The following is an 8,191-nucleotide window of genomic DNA, read 5'->3' as shown; positions in this document are numbered from 1 at the left end:
TTGAAAAAACATTTTTTTTTTGTTTCAGTTTCAAAACTTTGTAAACAAGTACGTTTTCTCCTTCACTGACGGGCACTGTTAAGGCAGCACTGATGGGCACCAACGAAGTGGCACTGATGGGCACCAATATGTGGCACTGATAGCTAGCATGGATGGGCACTGATAGGCAGCATTGTATTATATTGTACTGATGGATGCCAATCAGTGCCAAACAATGCATGCCAAGCAGTGACGCACTAAAGACTACACCCATTATTCAGCTCCACACCATACCCAAGCCAGGATAGACCATATTTTCCTTCAAACATCTCAAATACCATATGCCAATAAACCAGTCATTAGAGTCAACCCTCTTTCTGACCACTCTATGGTACTACTATTCCTGCAGCTCTCAACCAATGCCAATAAAAGATTCACTTGGCGCCTCAATGAGGCCCTCCTAAGTGATCCAGTGCAATGGTTCCTTGAAAAGGATTTAAAGGGACATTTTCAACTAAACGACACTGACTCCATTTCCCCAGAAACCCTTTAGGCAGCCCATAAAGAAGTGACAAGAGCAAAGACCATTCAAATTACTAAACTATCAGCAGACCTCTCTTTTTGGTCCAAACATGACCTATCCTGGCTAGGTCAAATTAACTCTGTCAAAATGACACTTCTACCACGTCTCATATCTCTTTAGATCTCTGCTGACTCCAATCAGGAAACTGCATTTGCTACAATTCCAATCTAAAATTTTGACCTTTATCTGGGATCAAAAGGCAGACAATGCTCTAAGGCAGTGGTTCTCAACTGGGGTTCCGCGGGAGGTCCCCAGGGTTTCTGCGGGGCCTGACAGAAGGATCGCAGACACAGGCAGAAATAGGCAGGGAAGCGGCTGGCATCCTATTGGCTGTAGCTCGCTGTTTCCCGCAGGCCCCTCCTGTCCTTCCCAAGTGCTTGTAAGTAGCATCATCTTGGGTGGACAGAATAGGAAGAGGGGGGCTGAGGGGGAACAGCACTCCACTGGAGAAGATATGAAACAAGCTCTGAAGAAAGCAAGTACTAAAGTGTGCTCTGCTGAGTCCCCACACAATGTGCCCAACAGTCTGTCCCCACTCCATGTAATGTGCCATGTCCCCTGTAATGTCCTTTCATGTGCTCTGCCACATGTAATGTCCCTTGTCCCATCTAATGTGCACTGTCATGTGCCCTGCCCCAAGTAATGTCCCGTCATGTGCTTTGCCCCATGTAAGGCCCCTGTCCCATGCTCTGCCCCATATAATGTCCTCAATGGATCAGCTCTGCAGAAAAATAAAGCACAAGTTTCACATTAACTAGGTACGTTTTAATATTTATTCTTTTATTTAATGCTATTTCTACAAATAATTTTTGTTATCAACAGCTCGCTGATCATACCAATGTTCTGTTAGCTGTAGATGTGAACATTTCAGGGGTTCCTCGAAATCTCAAACTTTTTGCCAGGGGTTCCTCCAAGGTAAAAAGGTTGAGAAACACTGCTCTAAGGATATACTTTATAGACTCAAAACGCAAGAAGGCCTAGCTCTTCGTAACATATGGTGGTACTACCTTGTAGAACAATTAGCCCAGATATCCATTACATACTCACATAGTCCTTAACCGGACTGGTTATTAATGGAATGACAAGCGGTCCCACGCCACACAATAGACTTCCTACTCTGGAGCCCCTCCAAGCTCAGACCCAATCTTAGCTTCCACCCTTTCACATTCTTTAGTCCTCTGTGACTGCACAAACATCCCTCATTGATATATCTCCGACCCTTAACACACTTATTCCAGAACCCTGACTTCTCCCCGGGCTTAGATAATTTAGCCTTTAAATGGGGGGTTAATAACATGTTTAGAACAGGACAGTTCAATCAATTCAATGGGCATCCTTTCAATCGGGTATTGCGTAAGCAAACTCAAAACGCACACATCGAAACGGTTCAGATTAACTCAAATATCACATTATCTACATTTTATAATGACCCAATAAACCTGAACCTCCTAGGATTACCGATTATGAATCCGGGTGCTCCAACATTATGGTTCAGCGGGGAGGCATATCCATTATTTACTCCTCCCTAGCAAAGGCCTCAAATAAACCACCTTATGCCTGAACCTGGGAAGATGATCTCAAGGAAGCTCGAGACCTCGAAAAATAGGATTTTTGTCCTCACCGTAAAATCCTTTTCGCTGTAGTTCATTGATGTACACGGCTCCAGTAATCTTGACCGTAGGGTTATAACACCACCTTCAAGGGAGAACTAGGCAGAATATGTAATACATGTGAAAAACAACAGAACTTTACAGTTCTGCCTAGGGGGTGCTGGTAATAACCCCTCAGCCTGCTTCCTGCAGCTCAGTACGTCAACAAGCAGTATAACGTAAACCAAAAGGAGGGGAGGGTGCTGTGTCGGTCAATGAACTTCATAGAAAAGGATTTTGCGGTGGAGTACAAAAGTCCTATTTTCTCTTTCGTTCATTGACGGACACAGCTCCAGTAATCTTGACCGTAGGAACATCCTTAAGCAGTGTCATAACAAGGGGTGGGAACAGCAACATAATTTCACCCACAACCAGAGGTGCTCGTTAACAGGGGAGTCACCATCTGAACCAACCATATCAGAACTTGCGGTCAACATATGCGTCAAGAGTGCATCAACATTCAAAAGGTAACTTTTTTCTTAACAGAAGAAAGTGTAAAATTGCAACATTACACGGCCGCCTGCAAAACTTTGTGGCTGAAGCAAGCATCAGAAGATGCGCTTACATCCACTTTGTAGAACTTTGTGGAAGTGTGAACAGATGACTAAGTCGCCACCTTACACACCTGGAGCGACTGATGCTTGATGTCGGAAAGCCCAATAGGTCCCAATTGCCCTGGTGGAATGGGCCGTGACAGGAAAGGGGGGCACCTGTCCCTTCAAGGCATAAGCCTGGACCACGATCTGTCTGCTCCACCTGGAAATGGTGGACGACGAGAATGCCAACCCTTTTTTTGACCAGCTACCGAAACAAACAGTCTGACTTCCGGAAGGGAGCCGTGACAGACAGATATACCCTTAGAGCCTGGACCACATCCAGGGAATGGAGGGCCATCTCCTTAGGGTGTGGTGGTTTAGGACACAGAGATGGTAATACAATGCCTTCGGTGAGGTGAAAAACCACCTTCTGTAGAAAAGAAGGTTGCAGACGCAACACCAGCTAATCCCTGTGGATAACAAGATAGGGTGACTTGCAAGACAAGGCCGCCAGCTCCGATACGCTCCTGGCCGATGTAATGGCCACTAGGAAGACCACTTTCTGAGAGAGTCAACAAGGGAATTTCCCTGATGTTCTCAAATGGCGGTTTCTGAAGCTCCGATAGCACCAGGTGCAGATCACACGGAGGCAAGGGTGGACGCGCCGGAGGGACTACATGCCGGACCTCTTGTACAAAAGGTGCTCACTAGAGAGTGAGACGCCAGGGGTCATTGGAAAAAAAGACAGCCAAGGCTGATACCTGTCCCTTGATGGTGCTTAAAGGGGTTGTAAAGGTAAATGTTTTTTCACCTTAATGCATTCTATGCATTAAGGTGAAACAACATCTCACACTGCCGGTACCCCCGGTTTTACTTAGCTGACCCCTCGAAAATTCCACGCTCGCCCCCGCCGTCCTCTTTGCCGCTGATTGGCTGGAGTGGATGGATAGAATGCAGCGCAGCCATTGGCTCGCGCTGCTGTCAATCACATCCAATGACGCAGAGCGCCGGGGGCAGGGCCATGCGATACAGCCGGTGGCTATAGCCGCTCGCTGTATCACGGGAGCGGGCCCGCAGGTGCTTCTCACCATGCGAGGGACTGGTGAGAAGCAGGTAAATATGTTTGTCGTTTAAAAAAAAAAAAAAAAAATTTACTTTACAATCCCTTTAAGGCCAGTTTTTGGTATACTCCTCGCTGTAAGAACAACAGGATCCTGGAAACAGAATAAGTGCGCGGACGCCACCCCATCTCCTCACACATGGAAATATAAGCCTTCCACGTACGATGGTATATCTTCCAAGAAGAAGATTTTGTGCCCTCAACATAGTTGAAATCACAGAGTCAGACAGGCCTTGGTTCCTTAGCACCTGCCTTTCAACAGCCATGCCGTTAAAACCAGCGACGGTAAAGCAGGATGGAGAATCGGACATCGAGTCAGGTCTTCTCGCATCGGTAACCGTCAGCAAGCGTCCGCCACCAGGCCTACTAGGTCAGCATACCAAGGACGTCGAGGCCAATCTGGGGCAATCAGTATCACTGGAATCTCATTGGCCTCCACTCTGTGGAGCAGACGTGGTAACCGTTTTAGCAGAGGAAAGGCGCATGTCAGAAGGTACTTTTCCCACGGAGCCACCAACGCGTCTGACCAAGGATCTCTTGTCCTGCATATAAACCTCTGCACCTTTTGATTGAGCCAAGAGGCCAGGAGATCCACATCTGGTGTGCCCCACAGCAGGCAAGGAAGCCTGAACACCTCCGGATGCAACGACCACTCTCCTGGGTCCAGCATCTGGCGACTTAGATAGTCTGCCTGCCAATTTTCTACTCCCGGGATGTATATGGCCGACAGGGCCGGTACATGCCGCTCTGCCCACCGAAGGATGTGAGCGGCCTCCCGTGCTACAGCTGAGCTTCTTGTTCCTCCTTGATGGTTGACATATGCCACCATGGCATTGTCTGACTGGATCCTGATTGGATGCCCTTAAAGTCTCATCGACCATGTGGAGAGGCATAGCCTGATCGCTCGAAGTTCGAGCACATTGATCGGCAACTTGGACTCCTCCCTCGACCAGAGACCCTGGGTCAACTGTACTCCCAGTACTCCATCCCAGCTGGTCAGGCTGGCTTCCGTTGTGATCACTGTCCACTGCAGAGGTAGGAACGACTTCCTGGACCAAAGGGCCGGAGATCTCAGCCACGAGAAGGGAATCCCTGACTAACTGGCTCACCTGAATCTGCTGATGCAGGGATAACGGAGATTTGTCCCATTTTGTCAATATCTCCTTCTGCAAGACTCTGGTGTGAAATTGGGTATATGGAACCGCCTCGAAGGAGGCCACCATGGGGCCCAGGACTCGCATGCAGAAGCGCAGGGACGACCACCTGTGGTTCATCAATAGCTTCACCGCGACTCAGAGTCTGCAGTTTGTCTGAAGGGAGAAACACTCACTTCCATGGATTCCAGCAATAAGCCTAGGTACTCCAGGCGCTGAGACGGCACAAGAACCGACTTTGAGGTTCAACACCCACCCAATTTCCTGCAGGGTTTGCATGGTGATCGCCCCATACCCCCTTAATTCTCAGGCGGAAGCTGCTCTCAGGAGATCATCTAGGTCAGGGCTTGACAAATTTGCTTGGAATCTAGGAGCCAGCTTAAAAAGTTAGGAGCCAGGTCGGTAACGGCGATCCGGACCTGTCCCTGGCCTGACATGGAGACGAGTGAGGGGAAGATAGCGCCGCAGCCCCCCCCCCCCCTTTTTTTTCCTTAATTAAAATATTTTTTTTTTTTACTTTTTACAAAAAAAAAAAAAATTTAATATATATATATATATATATATATATATATATATATATATATATATATATATATATATATATATATATATATATATATATAATGAGAAGCCATTTACCAGCCACCACACTCACCGTTGGGCAAAAGGCGCCAGATGACGCCCGCAATCACTTCCTTCTCTTCACTTTGGGAAGGAAATGGGCGGGCAGTGAAAAACAGGCAGGGGAGCTTCACTCCATTAGGAATTAGCATTATTGGAATAGGGTGTAATTTCTACATCCACCACAAGATGGCGCCAGACTACCGAAAGATTTTAGAAGGCCGCAAAGCCGCGGCCTCAATTACTGGCCGGCGCGGCCCGATGCAATTGCGCGGCGGAGTTCGGGGTCCAAATGGAGACGGGATACCCCAGCAGCGTTGCCCCAGTCGCCAGGACACGAATTCTAGGCGCAAATGCGACCAGGCGCCCGGGGTTTGTCGAGCCCTGATCTAGGTAACCCACGATTGCGATCCCGCGTTGTCGCAACAACGCCAAAATTGGAGCCAATACCTTGGTAAAGCCAAGCCAAAGGGGAGAGCCACAAACTGGTATTGGTCTTCCCCCTACTGCAAATCGCAGAAACCTCTGATGCATGAAGCATATGGGTATGTGCAAGTACACCAGGGAGTCCCCCTGATGCAGTGCAGCGACTACGGAGCGAACAGATTCCATTCTGAACCTCTGTACTTTCACAAAGCAGTTGAGGGCTTTCAGGTCCAAGATTTTTGGGGGACTACAGATTGGAATAGAACCCCTGAAACCTTTCCGTTTCTGGAACACTATCACCCCGCGGCTTAGCAGGTCCCTTACTGCCCCAAACAGGGCCTCCCGGCGAGCCTGGAGCAAGGGTATGCTGGAGGGGAAAAATCTGCTTAGTGGCCAAGAGAGGAACTCCATCTTGTAGCCAGAGCAAATCAGTTCACAGACCCATTGGTTGGACAGCCGAGAGGCCCACCGGGCTGCAAACTCCCGAAGGTGACCCCCCTCCCGAGTGACGGGCGGGGGCAAACCTTCATGTGGTAGCACTTTTGCTCGCAGGCTTGCGAGTCCAGTGACGCTTGTCTCTCAGTAGTCGCCCTGTCGGACTGGGAGCATTTTGCTGAAGTCCCCGGCGGACGAAACAGCCTCTTGAGCGGAAAATGAGGGCCCTTTCCTGCTGCGTGGCTCCTTACTCTTCCCGGACAATGGGAGCAAGGTGCTCTTCCCACCTGTGACATTGCGAATAATGTCATCCAATGAGGCTTCAAATAGCCGCTCACCAAGGAAGGGTAGATCCGTCAAGGCTTTTTTTTTTTGATGCCTGGTCCACAGACCAGCATTTCAGCCAAATCAGGCACCGCAGCACCACTGCTGACACTGATGCTCTGGAGAGCAAGCGAAGAGTATCCAGGGCCACTTCACAGACGTACTTAAGGCTGTGCACTAACTGGTCTGGCAATTCCACGCAGACAGGATGCCTGCTGCTTCTCCAATTCACAGTGCAATAGTTTTGCCCACTCAGCAAGTGTCTGCAACACTAATGCTGTGGCCAGTACTGGTCGTATCGCTGACCCTGCCACCGTAAACAGGGAATGGGCCACTGCCTCGGCCTTCCTGTTGGTGGGGCCCTTAAATGCAAGAGTCCCTTCTACCGGGATCATGGTTACTTTGTTGAACCTGGATACTGGGAGAGCCAACCATTTCTTAAGAAGGCTCTCCTCAAAGGGGTAATGCACCACCATTCATTTTGGGACCGAAAAGGTCCGGTGCGGGCTTCTCCATTACTTGTATATGAACTTATCAAAATAAGCCAGATAGGGAAACACCTCAGGTGTACGGGCTGGCTTACGGGATCCAAAAGGGACCGCTACTTCAGCAGAGGATTTGCAGGGTATCACGCACAGCTGTGATAAGTGCTCCAACTATCGCTTTGTCTTGCGCGGACCTGGAATCATCCTCACTGTCCGACCAGGGTCCTGGTCAGCGTAGACAAACCAGAGCAGGGGCTACCAGTCACTACGGGGCCAGAGTCTGAGTCAGAACTCTCCCCGGGGGGGGGGGGGGGGGTCAAGGGCCGTTTTTTTTAACCCCCTTTGCACCCGCACACCACCTCCACCCTGGCAACAAACTTTTCAAGGACCGCCGACAAAGCGTCCAAAGGCACTGCACTGTTTGCAGACGAGCCTGTTGCAACTGCAGGGAGATCTGGGGAAGAAACACCAGTTTCTGATGCCATGCTGACCCACCCCGTCTGCCACCCTTGGGGACCTAAGACAAGGTGCTCAATCCCACCCTCCTAGCTGCTGCAGACTGAGAGCCCCCGCCACAGGACTACCCACCCCGAGTGCTGCGCCATGCTGTTACAGGTGCCTGTGGGCAGCTTCAGCACCCAGGTGTTTAGAGCAAAAAAAACAAAAAACAGGCTGTTCTGAGGTACAGCAACCAGTGCTGAGGAGAAAAACCGTGCTGAGGCTACAAAAAAAGGGCGCTCTGTATAAGGGACAATCACTGGAAAAATGCCCGAACGTTTGGAAAATGGCCACTCACAGAAAATGACTGACAATTAACTGTACACAGAGCATGAACTGACATAATGGCGGCAGCACATACAGAGCCAATAGGTTTTTGTC

The sequence above is a fragment of the Lithobates pipiens genome, unplaced genomic scaffold (genome assembly GCF_037356315.1).
Source record: "Lithobates pipiens isolate NorthernLeopardFrog02 unplaced genomic scaffold, aLitPip1_a1.2 Scaffold_16, whole genome shotgun sequence".
In the NCBI taxonomy this organism is placed as follows: domain Eukaryota; kingdom Metazoa; phylum Chordata; class Amphibia; order Anura; family Ranidae; genus Lithobates; species Lithobates pipiens.
The sequence above is the reverse complement of the archived record's forward strand: the minus strand, read 5'-3'. Positions refer to the sequence as shown.